Source organism: Dipodomys spectabilis, unplaced genomic scaffold (assembly GCF_019054845.1).
Source record: "Dipodomys spectabilis isolate Male_0828 unplaced genomic scaffold, ASM1905484v1 ptg000076l, whole genome shotgun sequence".
In the NCBI taxonomy this organism is placed as follows: Eukaryota; Metazoa; Chordata; class Mammalia; order Rodentia; family Heteromyidae; genus Dipodomys; species Dipodomys spectabilis.
This window is the reverse complement of record NW_024870753.1, coordinates 11,076,777-11,103,984: the sequence shown is the minus strand read 5'-3', so window position 1 is coordinate 11,103,984 and position 27,208 is coordinate 11,076,777.

Here is a 27,208-nt window from a genome sequence, read left to right as displayed (position 1 = left end):
ATTTCAGTTGTCTGATTTTTTTTTGCAGCATTGATCCAATGTGTGTCTAATTCCTTTCAAAACATGTTTAGACGCATTTATAAGATTATTTCTTTGTTGCTTTGTATGTTCCTCCCCCACAGTATAACCCCTGCTTCTACTATATTTGATGTCAGTATAATTTGTGGAGGAGATGGGGAAAAACAAGTCGTTTAAGGATACAGGTGGACCCGTTGCAACAATGGGAAGTACAAGTTGTCATGTCGAAAACGAACTTTATAACTTTGGTGCGGGGGGGAGGCTGGGAAGGAACGTGAAGGGTAAACAAAGGAGGAGGCTGCAATGTTTGATAAGAAATGTACTCATCATCTTGCCCATGTAATTGTAACCCCTCTGTACAGTATGTTCACAAAAAATTTTAAAAAATTCAAAAAAACAAACAAAAAAAAACATGTTTAGATAGGACATGACAGTGACTTGTATTTACATTTAACCTGGATGGAGTTTAGGAGAAAACATGGCAAAAGACTAATCTCCAGTGACCCTAAGAACTATGTAGAGTCTTGCTTCACAAAATCCATCTCTTGATGTAAGCATTCGGCTAGGTTTTCTCTGAAGAACTGGATCACAGCAATCATAGGCTTCTGTTTCCTGGCAAGAAGTCTAGCAAAGATAGATTGCCTCTGTTTTATGTTTGTGTTCATTTAACCTGTCAAAGTTCATCCTGTTGAAGAGCCAAAGTGACATGGTGCTGTGAACCAGGAAGGTATCTGGTGCTTATAGGCTTATTTGCATCATGCGTGCACCTGTGCACTTTGACCCTGGGCCTTGAACTCAGGGCCTCAACACTGTCACTGAGCTTTTGTGCTTAAAGCTAGTGCTCCACCATATGAGCCACTGTATCATTTCTGGATTTTTGGTAGTTGGAGATAGGAGTTAAGGACTTTCCTGCCCTGGCTGGCTTTGAACCTTGATTCTCATAGCTCAGCCTGCTCAGTAGCTAATATTACAGGTGTGAACCACCAACACCCAGTTAACTTTGTTAGAGAATTACTGAATGCTCCTTGTTAAGCACCTCCCCCCTCCTCCCTCCCTCTCTCTGTCTCTGTCTCTCTTTCTCTCTGTGTCAAAGCTGAATAATTAATAACTATCATCAGTTACATATTTATGCTATGTTTTAAGTCACTTTAAATAAATTTCAGTGAGGCAATCCTAACCTATTAATATATGTTTCTAATTTCTTTGTAGGTAGAAAAAACAAACATAGTGAAAGGTTCTTTGAAAACTCAGATACTGCGTAGAGTTGATTCATGTATTTATCACTTGGCATTTGACACTGAGCTATTTGGAGAACAGCCTTCATTCCTTCTCAACATGAATGTGTTTGCAGATACAAGAAATGTGTACATGTGTGTGCCCGTAAAGGGAGGTAGTGAGACCCCATTTCACTCTCAGTGGTGGTGAGATCTCTGTGCCTGCCCAAATAGCCTCCATCATCAGAGGGCTTGAGTGTTATTGCTTTGATGTTCCAAGAAGAGTGTACTGTGTAAATAGTACATGCCCTTCCCCCACCTGTGCTCCACCCACAGTGAGTGCACAGCACCATGTCCTGTCCTCATCCATCCATCCGTCAGTGCTGCACCACAGTGAGTGCACAGCACCATGTCCTGTCCTCATCCATCCATCCGTCAGTGCTGCACCACAGTGAGTGCACAGCACCATGTCCTGTCCTCATCCATCCATCCATCCGTCAGTGCTCCACCACAGTGAGTGCACAGCACCATGTCCTGTCCTCCATCCATCCATCCGTCAGTGCTGCACCACAGTGAGTGTAGAGCACCATGTCCTGTCCTCATCCATCCATCCATCCGTCAGTGCTGCACCACAGTGAGTGTACAGCACCATGTCCTGTCCTCATCCATCCATCCATCCGTCAGTGCTGCACCACAGTGAGTGTACAGCACCATGTCCTGTCCTCATCCATCCATCCATCCGTCAGTGCTGCACCACAGTAAGTGCACAGCACCATGTCCTGTCCTCATCCATCCATCCGTCAGTGCTGCACCACAGTGAGTGCACATCACCATGTCCTGTCCTCATCCATCCATCCGTCAGTGCTGCACCACAGTGAGTGCACAGCACCATGTCCTGTCCTCATCCATCCATCCGTCAGTGCTGCACCACAGTGAGTGCACATCACCATGTCCTGTCCTCATCCATCCATCCATCAGTGCTCCACCACAGTGAGTGCACAGCACCATGTCCTGTCATCCATCCATCCATCCGTCAGTGCTGCACCACAGTGAGTGCACAGCACCATGTCCTGTCATCCATCCATCCATCCGTCAGTGCTCCACCACAGTGAGTGCACAGCACCATGTCCTGTCCTCATCCATCCATCTGTCAGTGCTCCACCACAGTGAGTGCACAGCACCATGTCCTGTCCTCCATCCATCCATCCATCCCTCAGTGCTCCACCACAGTGAGTGCACAGCACCATGTCCTGTCATCCATCCATCCATCCGTCAGTGCTCCACCACAGTGAGTGCACAGCACCATGTCCTGTCCTCATCCATCCATCCGTCAGTGCTCCACCACAGTGAGTGCACAGCACCATGTCCTGTCCTCCATCCATCAATCCATCCGTCAGTGCTCCACCACAGTGAGTGCACAGCACCATGTCCTGTCCTCATCCATCCATCCATCCGTCAGTGCTCCACCACAGTGAGTGCACAGCACCATGTCCTGTCCTAATCCATCCATCCGTCAGTGCTGCACCACAGTGAGTGCACAACACCATGTCCTGTCATCCATCCATCCATCCATCCGTCAGTGCTCCACCAGAGTGAGTGCACATCACCATGTCCTCATCCATCCATCCATCAGTGCTCCACCACAGTGAGTGCACAGCACCATGTCCTGTCCTCATCCATCCATCCGTCAGTGCTGCACCACAGTGAGTGCACATCACCATGTCCTCATCCATCCATCCGTCAGTGCTGCACCACAGTGAGTGCGCAGCACCATGTCCTGTCCTCACCCACCCATCCGTCAGTGCTCCACCACAGTGAGTGCACATCACCATGTCCTGTCCTCATCCATCCATCCGTCAGTGCTGCACCACAGTGAGTGCACAGCACCATGTCCTGTCCTCATCCATCCATCCATCCGTCAGTGCTGCACCACAGTGAGTGCACATCACCATGTCCTCACCCATCCATCCGTCAGTGCTCCACCACAGTGAGTGCACATCACCATGTCCTGTCCTCATCCATCCATCCGTCAGTGCTGCACCACAGTGAGTGCACAGCACCATGTCCTGTCCTCATCCATCCATCCATCCGTCAGTGCTGCACCACAGTGAGTGCACAGCACCATGTCCTCACTCATCCATCCGTCAGTGCTCCACCACAGTGAGTGCACATCACCATGTCCTCATCCATCCATCCATCCGTCAGTGCTCCACCACAGTGAGTGCACAGCACCATGTCCTGTCCTCATCCATCCATCCATCCGTCAGTGCTCCACCACAGTGAGTGCACAGCACCATGTCCTGTCCTCATCCATCCGTCAGTGCTGCACCACAGTGAGTGCACAGCACCATTTCCTGTCATCCATCCATCCGTCAGTGCTTCACCACAGTGAGTGCACAGCACAATGTCCTGTCCTCATCCATCCATCCATCCGTCAGTGCTGCACCACAGTGAGTGCACAGCACCATGTCATGTCCTCATCCATCCGTCAGTGCTGCACCACAGTGAGTGCACAGCACCATGTCCTGTCATCCATCCATCCGTCAGTGCTTCACCACAGTGAGTGCACAGCACAATGTCCTGTCCTCATCCATCCATCCATCCGTCAGTGCTCCACCACAGTGAGTGCACAGCACCATGTCCTGTCCTCATCCATCCAACCGTCAGTGCTGCACCACAGTGAGTGCACAGCACCATGTCCTGTCCTCATCCATCCATCCGTCAGTGCTGCACCACAGTGAGTGCACATCACCATGTCCTGTCCTCATCCATCCATCTGTCAGTGCTCCACCACAGTGACTGCACAGCACCATGTCCTGTCCTCATCCATCCATCCGTCAGTGCTGCACCACAGTGAGTGCACATCACCATGTCCTGTCCTCATCCATCCGTCAGTGCTCCACCACAGTGAGTGCACATCACCATGTCCTGTCCTCATCCATCCATCTGTCAGTGCTCCACCACAGTGAGTGCACAGCACCATGTCCTGTCCTCACCCATCCATCCGTCAGTGCTCCACCACAGTGAGTGCACAGCACCATGTCCTGTCCTCATCCATCCATCTGTCAGTGCTGCACCACAGTGAGTGCACAGCACCATGTCCTGTCATCCATCCATCCGTCAGTGCTCCACCACAGTGAGTGCACATCACCATGTCCTGTCCTCATCCATCCATCCGTCAGTGCTCCACCACAGTGAGTGCACAGCACCATGTCCTGTCCTCATCCATCCATCCATCCGTCAGTGCTCCACCACAGTGAGTGCACAGCACCATGTCCTCTCCTCATCCATCCATCCGTCAGTGCTCCACCAGAGTGAGTGCACATCACCATGTCCTCATCCATCCATCCATCAGTGCTCCACCACAGTGAGTGCACAGCACCATGTCCTGTCCTCATCCATCCATCCGTCAGTGCTCCACCACAGTGAGTGCACATCACCATGTCCTCATCCATCCATCCGTCAGTGTTCCACCACAGTGAGTGCACAGCACCATGTCCTGTCATCCATCCATCCATCCATCCGTCAGTGCTCCACCACAGTGAGTGCACAGCACCATGTCCTGTCCTCACCCACCCATCCGTCAGTGCTCCACCACAGTGAGTGCACAGCACCATGTCCTGTCCTCATCCATCCATCCATCCGTCAGTGCTGCACCACAGTGAGTGCACATCACCATGTCCTCACCCATCCATCCGTCAGTGCTCCACCACAGTGAGTGCACATCACCATGTCCTGTCCTGTCATCCATCCATCCGTCAGTGCTGCACCACAGTGAGTGCACATCACCATGTCCTCACCCATCCATCCGTCAGTGCTCCACCACAGTGAGTGCATATCACCATGTCCTGTCCTCATCCATCCATCCGTCAGTGCTGCACCACAGTGAGTGCACATCACCATGTCCTCACCCATCCATCCGTCAGTGCTCCACCACAGTGAGTGCACAGCACCATGTCCTGTCCTCATCCATCCATCCGTCAGTGCTCCACCAGAGTGAGTGCACATCACCATGTCCTCATCCATCCATCCATCAGTGCTCCACCACAGTGAGTGCACAGCACCATGTCCTGTCATCCATCCATCCATCCGTCAGTGCTCCACCACAGTGAGTGCACAGCACCATGTCCTGTCATCCATCCATCCATCCGTCAGTGCTCCACCACAGTGAGTGCACAGCACCATGTCCTGTCCTCATCCATCCATCTGTCAGTGCTCCACCACAGTGAGTGCACAGCACCATGTCCTGTCCTCCATCCATCCATCCATCCGTCAGTGCTCCACCACAGTGAGTGCACAGCACCATGTCCTGTCATCCATCCATCCATCCGTCAGTGCTCTACCACAGTGAGTGCACAGCACCATGTCCTGTCCTCATCCATCCATCCGTCAGTGCTCCACCACAGTGAGTGCACAGCACCATGTCCTGTCCTCCATCCATCAATCCATCCGTCAGTGCTCCACCACAGTGAGTGCACAGCACCATGTCCTGTCCTCATCCATCCATCCATCCGTCAGTGCTCCACCACAGTGAGTGCACAGCACCATGTCCTGTCCTAATCCATCCATCCGTCAGTGCTGCACCACAGTGAGTGCACAACACCATGTCCTGTCATCCATCCATCCATCCGTCAGTGCTCCACCAGAGTGAGTGCACATCACCATGTCCTCATCCATCCATCCATCAGTGCTCCACCACAGTGAGTGCACAGCACCATGTCCTGTCCTCATCCATCCATCCGTCAGTGCTGCACCACAGTGAGTGCACATCACCATGTCCTCATCCATCCATCCGTCAGTGCTGCACCACAGTGAGTGCGCAGCACCATGTCCTCTCCTCACCCACCCATCCGTCAGTGCTCCACCACAGTGAGTGCACATCACCATGTCCTGTCCTCATCCATCCATCCGTCAGTGCTGCACCACAGTGAGTGCACAGCACCATGTCCTGTCCTCACCCACCCATCCGTCAGTGCTCCACCACAGTGAGTGCACATCACCATGTCCTGTCCTCATCCATCCATCCGTCAGTGCTGCACCACAGTGAGTGCACAGCACCATGTCCTGTCCTCATCCATCCATCCATCCGTCAGTGCTGCACCACAGTGAGTGCACATCACCATGTCCTCACCCATCCATCCGTCAGTGCTCCACCACAGTGAGTGCACATCACCATGTCCTGTCCTCATCCATCCATCCGTCAGTGCTGCCCCACAGTGAGTGCACAGCACCATGTCCTGTCCTCATCCATCCATCCATCCGTCAGTGCTGCACCACAGTGGGTGCACAGCACCATGTCCTCACTCATCCATCCGTCAGTGCTCCACCACAGTGAGTGCACATCACCATGTCCTCATCCATCCATCCGTCAGTGCTCCACCACAGTGAGTGCACAGCACCATGTCCTGTCCTCATCCATCCGTCAGTGCTGCACCACAGTGAGTGCACAGCACCATGTCCTGTCATCCATCCATCCGTCAGTGCTTCACCACAGTGAGTGCACAGCACCATGTCCTGTCCTCATCCATCCATCCATCCGTCAGTGCTGCACCACAGTGAGTGCACAGCACCATGTCATGTCCTCATCCATCCGTCAGTGCTCCACCACAGTGAGTGCACAGCACCATGTCCTGTCCTCATCCATCCAACCGTCAGTGCTGCACCACAGTGAGTGCACAGCACCATGTCCTGTCCTCATCCATCCATCCGTCAGTGCTGCACCACAGTGAGTGCACATCACCATGTCCTGTCCTCATCCATCCATCTGTCAGTGCTCCACCACAGTGAGTGCACAGCACCATGTCCTGTCCTCATCCATCCATCCGTCAGTGCTGCACCACAGTGAGTGCACATCACCATGTCCTGTCCTCATCCATCCGTCAGTGCTCCACCACAGTGACTGCACATCACCATGTCCTGTCCTCATCCATCCATCTGTCAGTGCTCCACCACAGTGAGTGCACAGCACCATGTCCTGTCCTCACCCATCCATCCGTCAGTGCTCCACCACAGTGAGTGCACAGCACCATGTCCTGTCCTCATCCATCCATCTGTCAGTGCTGTACCACAGTGAGTGCACATCACCATGTCCTGTCATCCATCCATCCATCCGTCAGTGCTCCACCACAGTGAGTGCACATCACCATGTCCTCATCCATCCATCCATCAGTGCTCCACCACAGTGAGTGCACAGCACCATGTCCTGTCCTCATCCATCCATCCGTCAGTGCTCCACCACAGTGAGTGCACATCACCATGTCCTCATCCATCCATCCGTCAGTGCTCCACCACAGTGAGTGCACAGCACCATGTCCTGTCATCCATCCATCCATCCATCCGTCAGTGCTCCACCACAGTGAGTGCACAGCACCATGTCCTGTCCTCACCCACCCATCCGTCAGTGCTCCACCACAGTGAGTGCACATCACCATGTCCTGTCCTCATCCATCCATCCGTCAGTGCTCCACCACAGTGAGTGCACAGCACCATGTCCTGTCCTCATCCATCCATCCATCCGTCAGTGCTGCACCACAGTGAGTGCACATCACCATTTCCTCACCCATCCATCCGTCAGTGCTCCACCACAGTGAGTGCACATCACCATGTCCTGTCCTGTCATCCATCCATCCGTCAGTGCTGCACCACAGTGAGTGCACATCACCATGTCCTCACCCATCCATCCATCAGTGCTCCACCACAGTGAGTGCATATCACCATGTCCTGTCCTCATCCATCCATCCGTCAGTGCTGCACCACAGTGAGTGCACATCACCATGTCCTCACCCATCCATCCGTCAGTGCTCCACCACAGTGAGTGCACAGCACCATGTCCTGTCCTCATCCATCCATCCGTCAGTGCTCCACCAGAGTGAGTGCACATCACCATGTCCTCATCCATCCATCCATCAGTGCTCCACCACAGTGAGTGCACAGCACCATGTCCTGTCATCCATCCATCCATCCGTCAGTGCTCCACCACAGTGAGTGCACAGCACCATGTCCTGTCCTCATCCATCCATCCGTCAGTGCTCCACCACAGTGAGTGCACATCACCATGTCCTGTCCGCATCCATCCATCCATCCGTCAGTGCTGCACCACAGTGAGTGCACAGCACCATGTCCTCACTCATCCATCCATCCGTCAGTGCTCCACCACAGTGAGTGCACAGCACCATGTCCTGTCCTCACCCCCCCATCCGTCAGTGCTCCACCACAGTGAGTGCACATCACCATGTCCTCATCCATCCATCCGTCAGTGCTCCACCACAGTGAGTGCACATCACCATGTCCTGTCATCCATCCATCCATCCGTCAGTGCTCCACCACAGTGAGTGCACAGCACCATGTCCTGTCCTCATCCATCCATCCGTCAGTGCTCCACCACAGTGAGTGCACAGCACCATGTCCTCACTCATCCATCCATCCGTCAGTGCTGCACCACAGTGAGTGCACAGCACCATGTCCTCACTCATCCATCCATCCATCAGTGCTCCACCACAGTGAGTGCACAGCACCATGTCCTTTCATCCATCCATCCATCCGTCAGTGCTCCACCACAGTGAGTGCACAGCACCATGTCCTGTCATCCATCCATCCATCCGTCAGTGCTCCACCACAGTGAGTGCACAGCACCATGTCCTGTCCTCATCCATCCATCCGTCAGTGCTCCACCACAGTGAGTGCACAGCACCATGTCCTCACTCATCCATCCATCCATCAGTGCTCCACCACAGTGAGTGCACATCACCATGTCCTCACTCATCCATCCGTCAGTGCTCCACCACAGTGAGTGCACAGCACCATGTCCTGTCATCCATCCATCCGTCAGTGCTGCACCACAGTGAGTGCACAGCACCATGTCCTGTCCTCCATCCATCCATCCGTCAGTGCTCCACCACAGTGAGTGCACAGCACCATGTCCTGTCCTCTCCTCCATCCGTCAGTGCTGCACCACAGTGAGTGCACAGCACCATGTCCTGTCCTCATCCATCCATCCGTCAGTGCTGCACCACAGTGAGTGCACAGCACCACGTCCTCATCCATCCATCCATCCATCCGTCAGTGCTCCACCACAGTGAGTGCACAGCACCATGTCCTGTCCTCATCCATCCATCCATCCGTCAGTGCTCCACCACAGTGAGTGCACAGCACCATGTCCTGTCCTCATCCATCCGTCAGTGCTGCACCACAGTGAGTGCACAGCACCATGTCCTGTCCTCATCCATCCATCCGTCAGTGCTGCACCACAGTGAGTGCACAGCACCATGTCCTGTCCTCATCCATCCATCCGTCAGTGCTCCACCACAGTGAGTGCACATCACCATGTCCTCACTCATCCATCCATCCGTCAGTGCTCCACCACAGTGAGTGCACAGCACCATGTCCTGTCCTCATCCATCCATCCGTCAGTGCTGCACCACAGTGAGTGCACAGCACCATGTCCTGTCATCCATCCATCCGTCAGTGCTCCACCACAGTGAGTGCACAGCACCATGTCCTCACTCATCCATCCATCCGTCAGTGCTGCACCACAGTGAGTGCACAGCACCATGTCCTGTCCTCATCCATCCATCCATCCGTCAGTACTCCACCACAGTGAGTGCACATCACCATGTCCTGTCCTCATCCATCCATCCGTCAGTGCTGCACCACAGTGAGTGCACAGCACCATGTCCTGTCCTCATCCATCCATCCATCCGTCAGTGCTGCACCACAGTGAGTGCACAGCACCATGTCCTGTCCTCATCCATCTATCCGTCAGTGCTGCACCACAGTGAGTGCACAGCACCATGTCCTGTCCTCATCCATCCATCCGTCAGTGCTCCACCACAGTGAGTGCACAGCACCATGTCCTGTCCTCACCCATCCATCCGTCAGTGCTCCACCACAGTGAGTGCACATCACCATGTCCTGTCATCCATCCATCCATCCATCCGTCAGTGCTCCACCACAGTGAGTGCACAGCACCATGTCCTGTCCTCATCCATCCGTCAGTGCTTCACCACAGTGAGTGCACAGCACCATGTCCTGTCCTCATCCATCCATCCGTCAGTGCTGCACCACAGTGAGTGCACAGCACCATGTCCTGTCCTCATCCATCCGTCAGTGCTCCACCACAGTGAGTGCACAGCACCATGTCCTGTCATCCATCCATCCGTCAGTGCTCCACCACTCTGAGTGCACAGCACCATGTCCTGTCCTCACCCATCCATCCGTCAGTGCTCCACCCACAGTGAGTGCACATCACCATGTCCTGTCATCCATCCATCCATCAGTGCTCCGCCACAGTGAGTGGACTTACATGCTGTGAGGCAAAGGATCATGTCTGTCATCTTCAGAATTGCAAAACTATCTCCAGAAAAACTGTCAGGAACAGTTACTAGATGAGTCAATGTACAAAACAGAAGAGTTCACTTATGATCTATGTTTCTTAAAAGACTTAAGTTGTTGTGCAGAAAATAATGTGTTGTAATAAATGGGATTTTTCCCTTAACATCCAAAAATGTTAATTTAATCAGACTTGGCGAGGTTGAAGAGGAAGCAATTAAGTATTTGCTAAAATGATGAAAAGCATTAATGTAAAATACATTTCTTTTCGTTTTAAGTGTTCTGAGTAAAAGCACATGATAAATAGTAATATTTTAATCAATATACTAACCAAAGCACTATTACTTACTAGTGCTTTGCTGTGAGGAGTGGAACTATAGAACTGCTAGTGGGACTGTTTCCAGCTGCCGGAGGATGAGCCCTTGGAGGCCAGCTGAGGGAGGATGAACCTGTAGAGTCCAGCTGAGGGAGGATGAACCTGTAGAGGCCAGCTGAGGGAGGATCAGCCTGTAGAGGCCCGCTGAGGGAGGATGAGCCTGTAGAGGCCAGCTGAGGGAGGATCAGCCTGTAGAGACCAGCTGAGGGAGGATCAGCCTGTAGAGACCAGCTGAGGGAGGATGAGTGTGTAGAGGCCAGCTGAGGGAGGATGAGTGTGTAGAGGCCAGCTGAGGGAGGATGAGCCCTTGGAGGCCAGCTGAGGGAGGATGAGTGTGTAGAGGCCAGCTGAGGGAGGATGAGCCTGTAGAGACCAGCTGAGGGAGGATGAGTGTGTAGAGACCAGCTGAGGGAGGATGAGCCTGTAGAGACCAGCTGAGGGAGGATCAGCCTGTAGAGACCAGCTGAGGGAGGATGAGTGTGTAGAGGCCAGCTGAGGGAGGATCAGCCTGTAGAGACCAGCTGAGGGAGGATCAGCCTGTAGAGACCAGCTGAGGGAGGATCAGCCTGTAGAGGCCAGCTGAGGGAGGATCAGCCTGTAGAGGCCAGCTGAGGGAGGATCAGCCTGTAGAGACCAGCTGAGGGAGGATCAGCCTGTAGAGACCAGCTGAGGGAGGATGAGTGTGTAGAGGCCAGCTGAGGGAGGATCAGCCTGTAGAGGCCAGCTGAGGGAGGATCAGCCTGTAGAGACCAGCTGAGGGAGGATCAGCCTGTAGAGACCAGCTGAGGGAGGATGAGCCCTTGGAGGCCAGCTGCGGGGAGGATCAGCCCATAGAGGCCAGCTGAGGGGAGGGAGTGTGAGGCTCAGTCCCTCGAGACGCCAGTGTGGAAAACATAGAAGGACCCATTTCAAAATCACAAAGAAAATGTTCAGCTGATAGATTAGTATCTCTCTGTTGAACTAAATGATGTAATCATAACTACGAAACGATTTTAAAATATCAAGATTGACATTCTTGTCTAGAGATGGGGAGATCAATGAAACTATGCATGCATATGTATGCATCTTAATAAGTCGAGTCTGTGGTGGGGGGATGTGTGAGAATACTTCGTATTTTCCTGTAGACAGCTCCGCAATCCAGACCCTTGATCATAGATATTTTGCACTTAAATTATTTTAAAAGAAAAATCAATTGTAATTATTAGGATACTTGTACATAGTTCCAAGGCACGTATTCCTGTGACTGCTGTTTGCCTGCCGGACTTGGCAGTGAAGAATGCTGGACTTGGTCTTCTCAAGGAGCATGCCCTTTTCATTTCACAAGCCTTCACAGATTTTACAGATGGAAGAACAGGACTTGTGCTGCTCAAGTGCTGCACAGAAATTATCTGAATTAGATATAGCATGAGTAAAAGAGGAAATTTGTCTTTCTTTTCAAAACAGATTTCAGTTACACAGTTTTGTTTGTTTGTTTGTTTGTTTTTGTTGGCCATGGGGCTTGAACTCTGGGCCTGCACACTGTCCCTCAGCTCTTCAGCTTAAGGCTAGTGCTCTACCACTTGAGCCACAGCACCACTTCCAGCTTTTTCTGCTTATGTGGTGCTGAGGAATTGAACCCAGGGCCTCATGCATGCAAGGCAAACGCTCTACCACTGAGCCACCTTCCAAGCCCTTAGGTTACACAGTTGTTTTTTTGGGGGGGAGGGGACAGCGGGGGTCCATAGGCTTGAACTCTGGGCCTGGGTGCTGTCTCTGCACTCTTCAGCTCAAGGCGAGCGCTCTACCGCTTGAGCCACAGTGCCACTTCCCGATTTCTAGTGGTTTATTGGAGATAAGAGTCTCAAGGTCTTTTCTGCCTGAACTGGCTTTGAAATGTAATCCTTCTATCTCAGCCTCCTGAGTAGCTAGGATGACAGGGGTGAGCCATGGGCACCCAGCAGGATTCACATTTTTGCATGCATTTGTTTAACACTGTAATTTCTCTCTTTTGTAATAACTGCTCATGTGGTTTTTATCTCTATGAATGTCATCCATAGCATTTGAATACAGACGCTTAGATTATTTTTCCTAAATGCCTTCATGTAGACACGCTCCGATGCTCAAACGGCCCTCTGTAGCTCATGGGCTCAGACCAGTCGCTGAGCCTGACAGGCTCTTTGAGAGCCCTGCTCCCTCTCTCTTCTAGGGACAGACCAGAGGCTGCCTGTGGTTTGAGCTCTTGGGCTGTGCTGACGCCATTGTTTTCTGTGTGAAACATAGTGTTTGAAGTTCATAAGAGGAGACATGTTTTCTTCCTTCACTTCCTCACTTTATGTGATACTTGGCTGTCTGCAGTTACAGATTGTATTTAAAACAATGTGGAAGAGGAATCCCTGTTGCGGAATGAAAAGGAAAGTCCCTGGCAAACTTGCGTGCGTCCTATGACTTACCATTTCTTTTGAATGGAACAGCTTTAGGCAGTCCAAGGGGCAAAATGGGCTAGGGCTTCTAACAGAAGTTTATAAAACCAAGAAATAATTCACAAATATTCCAGCATCCATACATGGAAGTACAGAGTCAGATAAGACTAAACCAAGAAATAATTCACAAATGTTCCAGCATCCATACATGGAAGTACAGAGTCAGATAAGACTACACATGACCTGGAAAGAGAGGAACTTTGAGATGATGGAGGCCAAGTTTTTAGAGACACGGGTGTGCATTTAGCATGGGCTTCAAATATGAAATATGTCATGTTTGTACACAAAGACGGAGGGGAAGCCGTGTGCTTGCCCTGGGGATTTGGTGAGCTCCAGTCTGAACTCGGAATTCCCCTCGGCTCTGCTTTCTCTCTTGTATTCTCAGTGTGTCTCATCACAAAAGAAAAATACATCTTTAGAAGGTTCAGGCACAAAACTGCATATAATACTCATTCTCACTGGGTATTTGCACCAGCACAAGCCTATACTTATAGTATTTTATGTACAGTAACTCTTAATGCATATGTTAGACAGAAATAACCTAAAATATTGAACTAAAATTTTAGACTTATCCCTAAGTCAGTTTTTTCACTTTAGCACATTCCCTAGTGCTATGCTTTACAGAAACATATTTCTTTAAAAATCCATCACAAAATACTTTGTTCAGAGAAATGAAATGATGATCATGTCAATAAGGTAAGCATGATCTTGACGGTGAGGAAGATGTACGTTACTCAATATTTGCTCTGGCAAAGGCCCTTTAGCATGTGACTTACAAGCTTTAGATTTTATGAGACTTACTACAAAAATGTTATATCTGCTTTACAAGATAGAGAGCAGCCGACATGCCTTATGCAAGAGCATGCCACGGGTACTTACCTCACAGAAGTTAGGACCTGGGAGGGTGGGAATGATGGTCCTCATGGTAGAGTCCTTGCCCACCACGCACGAAGCCTTGCGTTCCACCCCCAGGAGAACAAAACAAATTAAGAACGGTGATACGTACATTCATGATCTCTTAATAAGACTCAATATAGCTGTCTTATTAAGTTCATATTATCACAGGGCATTATGTACCATCTGCCACTTTGGCTGGTTCTGTGCCGGCCTTGTTGACAGTCCCATCAGTACAGCAGACCCTTCTGCCTCGCCTGGTACCCCACCCCCACATGTGGCCCAGTCTTCTCCAAGGTAGCGCAGGGGCCTTTCATCCTAGCGCCTCAGCATGCAGTGGTTGTGAGTGTCACAGTTCTAGGACGACTCAGGCAAAAACGTTTGGGAAACTCCATCCTAACCCTCCCCCCCCAAAAAAACCCCCTCAAAAGTGGGAATGAGTTTCCTTGGGCCAAAATCATAAATATGGAATAACAGTCCAAACTAGACAAGACAAAAAAGAGACTGCATCAGAGATAGAGAAGAAAGGAGCCAGAGGCACAGCTTAGAGGTAGAGTGCCTGTCCAGCAAGCATGAATTTGTAAGCCTGATGCTGACAGAACCAACAGAGGCAGGGCTGTAGGTACAATAATGCCAAGTGGAAATTTTGATATGGTGTATTGATGAATCTAGAATAGTAAGCATCACTCTGAGGACATTCGCATCTAACAACACAGCCTTCCTGACTCTCCAGTGGTCGGGCACCAGCTTGTGTTTTGTTACTTCACTATGTCCTCTCCCTCATCCTTGCCTGGGTTGTATAAGTCTTTCTGTTGTACTTACTGTGTCTTCTTTGCATTCTCTTAACAAGGCATTTCTGTTGTCACTGAAGTCACAACCAAATGACATGTGTCTCAATGCCTGAGTCTCAGCTAGTATGCGGATTGGCTGAGACGTTGCTAGTTCTTGTTAGGAACTTAGATTGCTGGAAATGCTTCCCTCTTTCCCAGCAGAGGAAAAGCAGTTGGAACTTGCTATGCTGTGCTGAATCCTAAGGCAGACTAATCAATCTAATTCCGTCTAAACCTATTTACTCTGTCCAGGAGATCCACTAATGAGCAATGCCAGTAACTCCTAGTTCTTGACACTGCCTTCCAAAAGTGAGTTAATGAACCAATTTAAAGGGACATGCTTGACATTTGCAAATGAGCTGAACCCGCTTGTTGGGGCAGCTTTGAATCCCATTGGACCCATCGGCTTGTCATTAAATCATTCTGTCATGTGAGATTTTTATACTCCAGTAAACGTTAAAGATATCTTAATAGTTGGGTAAATTCATGTGATCATCTAGTATTTTAAATTTTTCTTTGACTATTTATGATGTAGTTTAGAATTTTAACAAGTGTCTCCTTCCATCTCCACAATATCTTGCTGCTTTGCGGTTTTGCCTCACCCCCAGTGAAAGCAGCATGGCTTGTGCATGCCTGCGTGGAGGCCCGTTGCGTGGACATGTGGCCGTGTGGATGCACACCAGCATGGACGCCGTCTCCGTGACGTCAGGTCGCCGAGGACTTCCACAAGAACTTCCACATGATGGCTCATGTGTCTGTCTCATGGATTTCTAGGCAACAAAGCACAATGTACCCATTTCTAAAGACATCTGTTCTGACAGGGCAAAAACCACAAAGAAGTCATTCTTTATCATTTAACTTTATTGTCAAGGTGATGTACAGAGGTTATGGCTACATCCATTAAGGTAGTGAGTGCACTTGTTGTCAAACATGGTTACCCCTCCCTCGAGTTTCTCCCACTTTCCCTTCCCCCACTCCCTCCCCCAAACTGTACAGCTCATTTCCAACATGTCGTCTTGTGAGGATCGCTGTTGCACTGGTTCACCCTTTACCCTTTGTCTCACCATTTCATTGTTCCCCAAATCAGATAACTGTATATACAAGACAGAGGATACCAAAATAAAAAACAGTGAAGCAGGGGTTAAGCAGAGGGGAAAAAATGACAAAAAAAGAAGTAACTTCACACCACACATTAAAAACAACAACAAAGAAAAACCTCCTGTTTCCATATCTTGGAGTTTGTTTCAGTTAGCATCATCTTAGGTGGCCATATGTACGTAACTGTTAGGCATGTGCATTCGTGCCATGTCCACTCTGAAGTTAGGAGACGCTCAGTTTTTTCAGTCCCTGCTGGTGCTGAGGCCCCAGTCACTGCTCACAGATCACGAGTGTGCCTTGTGTTGCCTTTCCCACACCTGTCCAGCATCACACCAAGTGTGTTTCTCTAATAGACTAGAAAGCCAGAAATTCTCCTCAATCCAAGGTCTGTCACTTGGATGTTGCTTTTCAGCATGAACACCCATCTATCTCATCATACATTTCCATCAGAGCTTCTGAGTGATAAGGTACTTTGACAGTGAGCACTATTTTGAAGTGATCTTTACTTTCGTTTTAGTAGTAGGTCTCATCAATGGGCCTGGAATGATCTGTGTTGCAGACAGACGTACTCTCATCCAGCCATGTATTCCATCTATGGGGCACAGGAAGAACAGATTTGGTGTTTTAAGGGCCCTAAGATTTTCAGAATGGCAGGTAAGAATTGGCTCCCTTAGCTCCTGTCAGGGGACTCAGACTATCCTTTGATACAGCCAAGCCTTGAAGCTACACATGGACTTCTCGGACGATGCATACTCTTGATAAAGTCTAAATGTAATTGTGAAATCTACTGGAAGGCCAGGTCTGGTGTTCATCTTTATTGTTGATCTGCTGCCTTGCTACAGATGTTTATGTTATACAAATGGCATCTTTTATTAACATCAGTAATCAACCCTAACTTGCAGCTAACTTACAGTTTCCTTTCTGTAGCTTCCTAAGTTGCTCTGAACGTCAGTAAATAAAAGCCGTTGGATTGCTCTGCACTAGGCTTCATCTAGGGAAAGCTGTGGCTAGCCCGATCTGACCACTAGAACATTGCTGTATTGAGCACCAAGGCTTTTTCTCTTTGCTTCATGATAACAGTCTTAATTTACAATAGAGTAATATCCTGTGTTCGTGAGTTAGATGATTCAATATTGTTAAAGTGTCTGTATTGTGCAGAGTGATTTACAGTTTCAAACTAATCACTATCAAAATATGAATGATGATCTTCTCAGAGCTAGACAAAACTATCCTAAATGTATAATTAGCTAACATGCAGAAAAGGCTCCACATTAGCAAGTTAGTTTGAGTGACTATTATAAAGTAAGAGGCATTATACTAGATGACAGCAGAATTCACTACAGATCTGTTATGATAAAACCAGCATGGTATCGGCATAAATACAGACACAGACTGAGAAATTTAAAAAGAGCCTAGAAATTGACCTCTGGATCTACAGCCAATTTGTTTTCAGTAATTTGCCGAGAAAACGCATTGGAGAAGAGACAGGATAGTCTTTCCAATAAAAAGTGCTGGGAAGTTTATACACGAAGAAGAAAGAAACTGGAGCCCAGTCTCTCTGACTTAGAAAAGTCAGTTCAAATGGATTAAACCTGAAATGTAGACCTGAAATTTTGAGACTATCAGAAGAATCCAGGGGGGAAATTTTCAGGATGGCAGCAGTAAACCATGGTTTTTGGCTTAGAACACCAAATTCCAGGAACCAAAAAGAAATTGGGATAAACAGGACCATATCAAACTAAATAGCTTAAGCCCAGCCAAGGATGCAGCAGAGATGGGATCAGAGAACTATTCACAGCTGCACGTCTAACAAGCGAAATAAATAAAGCAGTGGAAATATAAGTAGACATTTCTCAAAAGATACATAAATAGCCAACAGGCATATGAGAAAACAATGACTGTCACTGATCATCAAAGAAATACAAATCAAAACCACAAGGAGCCATCACACCCACTAGCAAAGTTACACTAAAATCCTAAGAAAACGTCATGCAGCAAGGATGTGCAGAAGAGACTCTGCACGCTGTGGGTGGGAGTGTGCATTAGTACAGCCATTATGGCAAGCAGTGTGTAGTTTACGTGGATAACTAAATATAGAACTGCCATCTGATGCAGCGGTCTTGTTACTGGGCATGTATCCAAGGGAAATGAAATCACTATGCCAACAAGACGTCTGCTCTCCCAAGTTCATCGTGGCATTATGCACAATAGTCAAGAAATGGAAACAACCTAAGTATCTATGAAGTGATAAATAGATAAAGAGAATTCAGTACATGGCAGATGAAATGCTATTCAGCCATAAGCAAGAACCAAGCCGTGCACTGTGATTATGTAGAAGGAATAAGGTCATTGTATTAAGCAAAATAAACAAGGCACTGAGAGACAAGCACTGCAAGATCCCACCACACAGGTAGGATCTAAACCATTGGGAATGCAGTGGTGACTGTAGTAGTCCCTGGGGAGGCAGTGGAAGGAGAGGCCAGGAAGAGCGGTCAGTGGCTGCCAGCTTGTATTCCGCAGAAGCAAGGATCTCTGCAGTGCTGCGGCACGGTTGGGTGATCGCAGAAACCAGTCCTGGCCTCAAAATTGCTAAAAGCTGGAGGAAAGTGTTTTGAATATTTTTTTGTAACGATGAAAAATATTTGTGTGTGTGTCTGTATATTTTAAACTAATTTAAGCCTCATATAGTGTATAAGTGTGTCAGCACATAACACGGTGTCCTGACATGCATGCTGACCCAGGAAGCTGTGAAGCTGCTGCCTTTAGAGCTATTATTTGTCCCAATTCTTCATTTTCACAAGTGGATTATATGTTAATACGGTCATGTGATCAACACATCGCAGTGCGGATGTACTATTCAGAGTTGATGTATAAGAATCACTGTATATTTCTCCATGTGTTCTTTGAAAATGTGCAGTGGCCACCAAGTAATGAAAATACAGCTCTAAAATAGTGCATCAGAGAAACATCATTCTTAAAAATCCTATTTAATATGGATGGGCAACTCATGTCTCTGTAATATCTGAAGTGAAATATGACACTAATTATAAATGAAAGGAAGGGGAAGGCAGAGGAGGAGCAAGAAGAGAGGGGGAGGAGGGAAAAGAGGAGAGGGAAGAGGGAGAGGAGAGGAGATGAAAAGAAGAGGAGGAGGAAGAGAGGCAGAAGAAGAGGGGGTATAGGAAGAAGAGAACTGTGTTCGGTGCTCCCTTCCTTGGACCCATGTTCTGAGCCTTCTTCGGCTCAGCCTCGCACTCTGGTATGGTTGTAGGCACTGTGCAGTATATGTCTATACTTCCTTGATAAAATGAACACCCAAATCCATTCTAGATTTTCTTGGTGACATTCAGGCATAAGCAAGAAACACAAGTGAGAAAATGAGGCACGTGATGGAGGCAGTCAGCGGGGAGGCTCTGCTAGGATTAAGCTCAGGTTGGTTTTCCCTTGTGCGTTTTTTAAAATTTTTTATGCAATTCTATTACTATTAGAGTATATCTGATGCACAATCATTGAAATTTAGCCAGTTATAAGTCAGCTATGGGAATTTCTGTAGGAACTTTTCTATAATGTTCATATAGTTTTGTGGTTTTGAAAATTATGCTCGTGTGTTTGCATTAAGAGAATTTAGTGATTAATCTTTGAAGTGCTAACCTTTAGTTCAGCATCTCAGAGTCTACTACCATTTCAAGCTCTCTTAAGATGGAAATGATGGTATTGTTCCATGTGTCAACTGCAAGAAACATACTTTGTGTGACTGTCACTTACCACCCGTTATAATCGGCGTGGAAGACGAGGACAGCTTTAATGTGGTTCTGTTTTGATGAGTGTACTGCCATTTCCAAGTTGCATTATCTGCAGAGGAACAGAAGAATATGTGTCTCCATGCCTGTCAAGTCTTACACTTAACATGAAAATGAAATTCACTTCAAAGGATCTATTAGCACAAGTGCATGAAAAACTTGCTTAAATAAAATGAGCTGTTATTGTGAAAATTTACTTGCAAAGAATCTTTTAACTGGATGTTTAAAGAGCTAATATATCAGAGAACCACAAGTTTGTGACTGTTTTTATCTATCAGCTCTCTATAACTACAAGCATCATCCCAGGGCTCTGGGGCTCTCTGGCTCCCAGAGACCCTTGGAGGTGACATGCGGATTTCCAGATTTGGGTACACTGTGTATATGCTGCTCCCATTTGTCCTTAGAAAACATAGTTGTTTTCTGATTTTAGATCCCTGCATAATGGGGAAAATGTCATCAACTTCTTAGAGATTCTATGTGAGAACACCTACATCATATTGACTGCATTAGTAGCGATGGCATTTGCAGTCCCTCCCTCCACTGAAGGAATTTCAGGTTATTTCTTTGCCAGGTCTATGGTCCATTTGTGTTGTCTTTATTTTTATTGGATCTATTTAAATACAGCACTTCTATCAATTAGGATGAACTAGGAGTAGATTATTTGTCTAAGAAAGATGTCAGAAAAATGAATTCTGAATTTAAGTCCATAAGAAAATGATATAAGAGCTGAGTGCTGGTGGCTCATGCCTGTCATACTAGCTATACAAGAGGCTGAGATCTGAGGATCATGGTTCAAAGCCAGCCTGGGCAGAAAGTCCTTGAGATTTGTCTCCAACAAACCACCAGAAAACTGGAAGTGGCGTTGTGGCTCAAGTAGAAGAGTGCTCACCTTGAACTGAAGAGCTCAGGGACAGTGCCCAGGTCCAGAGTTCAAGCCCCACGACTGACAAAAAAAAAGAAAAAAGGAAAAAGAAAAAGGATGTAAGTACTCTACCTGAAAGTTCCTACAACAAGAAAAGGGTTGTTTTGAGTGTTACGGATGAGCAGGTGGCTGAGCGTGCTGTTGACTGAGTGCACTGGATTCACACTGAGGCTAAACTTAGCCTTTTATTGATAAGCTTCTAGCATCTGTTCGAAGATTTATTCTCATGAAGAGAGAGGTGGTGAGCAGGGAGCTTGCAGATGTGTGGCTGTGATGAGTCCATCATGCTGGGTGTTTCCTGTGGACCAGCCCTGCCACGGCTCCCAAACCACTGTGGTGCATGAGCCTGCCAGGCGCAGCATGGACTTGCTGTCACTCCAGGCACTGGGATGGGCAGGAGGGTGTTTCCAGAAAGGTCAGACTCATAAACTTAAGAGACTGGCAGAAACAGTCCCAATGGAACTGAACTTCTGCAGCGACCTGACATTTTCGAACTGACAGAATGCAATGGATAGTCTTATCTATTTGTGGTTATGTCAATTAGTAGAACTGAATAGGCAGAGAGGAGCAGAAAATAGAAGGCAAATTTCTGAAAGCTTTCAAGATGAAAACAGAGTTCCCGTGTTGATAGCACTTGTTGGATCTTGAAAGTAGAGAATCATGAAAGATAAATCCGGTTAGAGGAAGACTAAACTTGGCAGCTGAGAACTAGAGATTATCCCAGTGAAATGAAAGAAAACTGGAGTGCCTGTGCGTGAAGTAGTAACAAAAAGGAGCAGAGGTTGAGAGACGCTGCAATTGAGATTAAGGAAGAGATAAATGTCTCATCTGGAACTAGGAGTGGAAATACTGGCATGCTGTAAGGGATACCAGTGGATAGATATCCAAAAGAATTAATCAGGATGGTTACAAGATATATGCACTGTGTGTAAAGTGATGCTTCAGAAGAGAAGCTGGCCTTGGGCCCTGGGGCCCAGCGACTGGCTGTCCTCATAAAGTTGGAAAGATTTCAGATCTCTGGCAGTAAAAACTAACTGAAAACTGTCCAGGAGCAATTACTCAGCTCAATAATGCGGCGGAGTGCCTGTTCCTTTAAATTCAAGCTATTCCCATCCCATTTTCCTTTGGTCTTATTGGCATAGTAACTCAAAAATCATCAGCACTCACTTCAGAGTAGGAGGAGGAGCAAAGCAACAGTTCCATGAAAAGCACAAACCACAGAAGAAAATCAAGATTTGTCTCAGAAAACGGTGGCTGTATATTTGATGAGGTGAACTGCTGCAGGAAACGCTCCTGGAGGTGCTAGACTTGAGAGCAACGTGTTGGCAACGACTCCATCACCTAACGTTGCCATTTAATTTGGGACAAGCCAGAGCTTGTCCAGGAATTTAAAAGCAACCCAAAAAGAAGCAGACCTGCTACAGTGAAAACTCAAAGCAATGCTTGGATTTATGAACAGCTACACATGGACTCAAGCTATGTGTAAGCCCTGAAAGACATGCAAATGGAGGAAGCTCTGTCGTTTGCTTGTCCGCAATGGGAGATGTCCAGAGCCCCAGAGGTCAGCCTAATGCTTCCTGGTGAGCTGATGCTTATGAAGAGCCCTGCAAGACCCACACACAGATCATTTCAGAAGCCTGCATAGTGGTGACTCACATGTGCACCTGGCTTCTAAACAAGATGAGGCCTACAGGAGAAGAAAATTAACTGAAAATGCAATGGCTATACACTGCTGGAAAGACTACTGGCAGAATTATTCCAGGATTAAAATATGTAGCAGAAATAAAAACAAAAACATTATACATACACACATACACATGAATACACTCACAGATAACCACAAACCTCAAGGTGCAAGGTAGATAGATCTGTTATGAGGTATTACTTTAAATGTCTTGTTTTATGTAACAACATCAGAAGTACCAGATGTGCAAAGTCTGGTAGGAAAAAGAGAAGATGCAGCCAATAGGAAATGCATGCAGGTAATCACCGTTTTGGATTTAGTAAACAAATTATTTCTATTAAATTGTATTCTATTATTATTTCTAAAATTATTTCTATTAAATACAGTAAAGAACTAAAAGAAATGATGTCTAGAGAGTTGAAGAAAGGCACTACCAGTGATAAGAGCCATACCGTGTACCTTTTTGCTCAGAGTTATTTGTGATTTATCATGTTTTTCAGTTGCTAATTGACTTCAGGAGATTTTAATTTTTAAATGTGAAATGTATATTGGTACACTGAGTACAGTCCGTGAAGTGGGCTTAGAATGCATAATTTCCTAAGCAGTGGACTCTATCTGTCTGCCCTTAGAAAATATTCTGAATACATAGGACTGCAATTTAAAACACTAAGACTCAGAGCACATGATTTTAAATAGTAGATTGCTGCACAATTATTAATTAGTATTACAAATTTCAGGTACATTTATCTTCAAAGCAATTTAATGCAAATTAGAGCCAATGATTAAACACTAGCATAATTGTATCTAGCTCGTGACCTTCTAAAGATAGGAAATGACACATGAGATTAAAACTGAAGAAAAGAAATATGAGCTTTTAACCCACACCATCTCCATAGTTCCAAGTACAGTGCTGTAATCATGGGGGAACTCTCCCTGGGATGAACAGAAACTGGGGGTAGCATGGTTGCAGCCAGTCAGGCCCAGCGTCTAGAGGTCACCTGCTCCTCAGCGGCAGGGTCAGAGTTTGGAGGGTGAGAGGGAAGTCTGGGAAACGACTGCGAGGTGACTAGATGAGGTTGAAGGGAACAGTGTAACACCGCCTTCCTAATTTCTATTTCATTAGCTGTATTTTCGCTTTAATAACATCATCATTTTTAATAAACAGGAAATGGACGTGTACTTCCAAAGGCTTTCATTATCTCCTAAAGAACCTCAAATGCTTTTTGTGCTCCCTAAGTTTCTTCTGTACTATTACTTGTCTCCATAGTCTGCTTTCTTCATAGTTCTTGGATTTGGAAATCAATAAGATACAAAGTGAGTCAAAGCTAAACAACAGCTGTTTTGATATGGCTAGGAATCAAGAGCAGAGCTAAGCTTGGGCCGTGTGGCAGAAGCTGTACACTTGTCTCTGACAATCCCTGACTTGCTTCACCCCCCGACGACGGGGCCTCCAGAAGCACCATTCACAGCCACCTCGCAGCCTTGTCCTGCCACAACAGGCCATGCTGTCACTTTGTACACGCCTCCCATCAAAACCGCTCCCTAGTTCACAGTGTGTGAGGAAACCAATCTGATGAGAACAATTCTTCTGTAAACCACTTGGATTGGAGAGGTCAGAGTTCACATTTACAAAAAATACAGATCTGAAACAATTGTAAACTCCCCAAGAAAAGCCTACCATGTAAATAATCTGTGGGTATTGTGGGTGTGATTCAGATGTTGAGGGTACTTACACAGCCATCTGATTCACGTTGAAGTTTTTACCTCAGAGTTTGTGTTGGGCAAATAGCACAAGCACAGTCCCCGCCATGCTTTGAACTCAGTTTCAGTGCCAGAACCCCCCAAACTGTAACTCCCACCCAGAACAGGCTGTGATAGTGGCTGGAAAGCTGAATGCCGAAAGACAGTGGTCACTGTGGAAATGACAGAAATGTCAGCTTAAAATCATCCTTTGCATTTCATTCTGTGAGGTGATGAAATTCGAGACTTTTAATTAAAAAGCCTCATTCACCAGAAGAAGGCAGCCCAGGGACTGCTGCTTCCAAACGCGCATGCCAGTGTCTCAGCTCTGAGCTTCCACACTCTTTCTGACCCCAGGGGCCACGGTGAACAATTCTGTTTGAGTGTGGGATTGAGACACTGATTCTACCACAACCAGTACCAGATGACGTTGTGTTACCATTGGACAAAACCAAACCCACAGTAACCAGGACTGTTGTCTTCCTAAGGCTAAGGCTTAGTCTCTCTGAATGAATTATGGATAAAAATAAATGAATATAAAAACAAATCTGTCAGTAACGGTTAAAATGTCTGGAAAAAATAGGTTTCCTCTGTCTCTGGTGTATTTTCCTAACAGAGGAGATGTTCAGTAACATCTGTTAAAGTTTATCAAATAGCAAAAGTTGTCAGTCTGAAAAGTTTTAATTTAAAGAAACAAATTTTCATCTTGGGAATGTTTCTGGATTAGTCATGCCTAAAGTTAGGAACGTGAGGATTGAAATTAGAGGTCAGTTTTTCATTGTTATATAGAATGTTCTGTCTTTAATCTGGTTACATGTAATCTTGCAAATAACAGAAAAAATATTTTCCCTTTTATGTGAAGTCCCAGTTTAAAATTGTCAACAATATGAGACATTGTCATGGCCACTTTCACTACCCAAGTAGGAGGTGTTTGTGGAGTTGTGTTTTGTGTAGGAGGTATTTGTGTAGTTGTGGTGTTCTGTATAGAAGGTGTTTGTGTAGTTGTGGTGTTCTGTGTAGGAAGTGTTTGTGTGTTGTGTTTTGAGTAGGAGGTGTTTGTATAGTTGTATTCTGTGTAGGAGGTATTTGTGTATTTGTGTCTTATATAGGAGGTATTTGTGTAGTTGTGGTGTTCTGTATAGGAGGTATTTGTGTAGTTGTGGTGTTCTGTATAGGAGGTATTTGTGTAGTTGTGGTGTTCTGTATAGCAGGTGGTTGTGTAGTTGTGATGTTTTGTGTAGAGGTGGTTGTGTAGTTGTAGTGTTCTGTATAGAAGGTGTTTGTATAGTTGTGCTGTTCTGTGTAGGAGGTGTTTGTGTAGTTGTGTTGTGTGTAGTTGTGGTATTCTGTGAGGCAGGGGAGAAGGAGCTTATCTCCCGTAGATGTCTAAGAGAGATATGTTGTATTGGAAAGCTGGTTTCGTTGGTTTTTGAAATACTGATTTTTTTCTTTTTTATTATTAAGTGGTTTTATTTTTTTTTTTAAAAAAAAAGGTTATGATTCCACATGCCATCTTCTGAGTACAGTGCTTCTGATCAGTGGCCTCCTTCCAGAAATGCTGATGTTTTATCCAAAGGCACAATTCTCTCTAGAAACTATGTGGCTTAAGTAATAGGAGAAAATGCTAAGGTAGGTATTTAAATAGGCAGAATAAGGCTGATTGAGCTTTGTTGAAAAGGAATGGATTGGGCTGGGAAGGTGGCTCAGTGGTAGAGCACTTGCCTTGCATGCCTGAGGCCCTGGGTTCGATTCCTCAGCACCATATAAGCAGAAAAACAAAGCCGGAAGTGGCGCTGTGGCTCAAGTGGTAGAGCGCTAGCCTTGAGCTGAAGAGCTGAGGGACAGCGCCCAGGCCCAGAGTTCAGGCCCACCACTGACAAAAAAAAAAAAGAAAAAAGAAAAGGAATGGATTTCAGTGCCTTAAAAATGGTTGAATATCCAAGGCATGACATGAATTATCTTTGTCACTGGACAACTTATTATTAAATGTAATCAATTTCCCTGTCCACAAGGATGCTGTCTGGGCTCTAGTGCCCACATAACAAATACTAAGATGAGGTAGTTACAAAATGTATAAATGTACAAGGTAATACAAGGTAAAAGAAAGTGAACTGATTGCTATAGTACTAGTAATTTATACTCTGAGAGCTATTATTGCAAACTATTTCCAAGTTATTCTAGGGTATGAGTGGTTGATATGACTTCTCTTGATGTACACTGAAATACTTACAGGGAAAAGTATATGAAAAGTATGTGTGTGCGTGCACACATGTGGTGTGTGCGTGCCTGCAGACAACATGGAGCATTTTCTAACTATTGCGCCTTGGATAATTACATTATGCTTCATCATTCATCACTGACTCATCTGCCTATACTGAAATTAATGTAAGAAGCTTCAGCTTGTTGGATCAGAGCACTAATACCATTATTCAATCTGTGTGTTGCCCCCCATTTGAATCGATGAAAGGCTGAGAGGTCTTGACAAGCTATGTTTTTCCTAATATTGATCTGATGACCAAGCTGGTGCCCTAGAGTCTAACCATTGATTTTAAAGGGGAGGCCTGTCAAATTGGAGGCCAATTTTGTGCTATTAAACAGATCAGGTCTTGTAATTAAAGAAAATGTCAGGCTGTCATATTTCACAAGAGGGCCATGGGGATATCTCCACGCAGGTCTCCAGCAAATTAGAAAGTGCAGACCGGCTGGAGCCAAGCATCAGAGGCCAGAGCCGGCCCACCCACACAGAACTCAGTCGATACTCAAACGATAAGGGATTCATTGGCTTTCTATTTTCCCAAGACTCAATGATTTAAGGAATAATTTATGATTCCTGGCTTTAATAACAT